The following is a 610-nucleotide window of genomic DNA, read 5'->3' as shown; positions in this document are numbered from 1 at the left end:
ATATATATATATATATATATATATATATATATATATATATATATATAGATGTATATATTTGTAGGTGTGTGTATTCAGAGGTGTATGAGATGTATGAGAACACTTATGAAGATTTATATATTTATTTCTTGATAGAAATTTGTCATAAATCTTATAACTAGTTAAATGTCTCCCCACCACTTCTGGCTGCGTCTCTTATTCCTGGTCTATTAGGTGTGTGTGTGCGTGTATATATATATGTGTGAGGGGGTATGGGTGTGTACACGTGCTCACACACATGCATACACACATACATGCATACACATACACACATATCTATATATGGATGGTATTTTTGTGTGTAATTATATATATATATATACACATGCCTACATACATGTACATAAATGTGTATATACATACATACATACATATACATATATATATATATACATATATATATATATATACATACAAACATATATATACATTATAGACACACACACATGCATGTAGAAAGATATATATATATGTTGCGTGTATGTATAGATGTACATATATGTGTGTGTATGGATATATATATGTGTGTGTAAGTATATATATATATATATATATATATATATATATATAT

Source organism: Octopus bimaculoides, chromosome 29, assembly GCF_001194135.2.
Source record: "Octopus bimaculoides isolate UCB-OBI-ISO-001 chromosome 29, ASM119413v2, whole genome shotgun sequence".
Taxonomy (NCBI): Eukaryota; Metazoa; Mollusca; class Cephalopoda; order Octopoda; family Octopodidae; genus Octopus; species Octopus bimaculoides.
The sequence above is the reverse complement of the archived record's forward strand: the minus strand, read 5'-3'. Positions refer to the sequence as shown.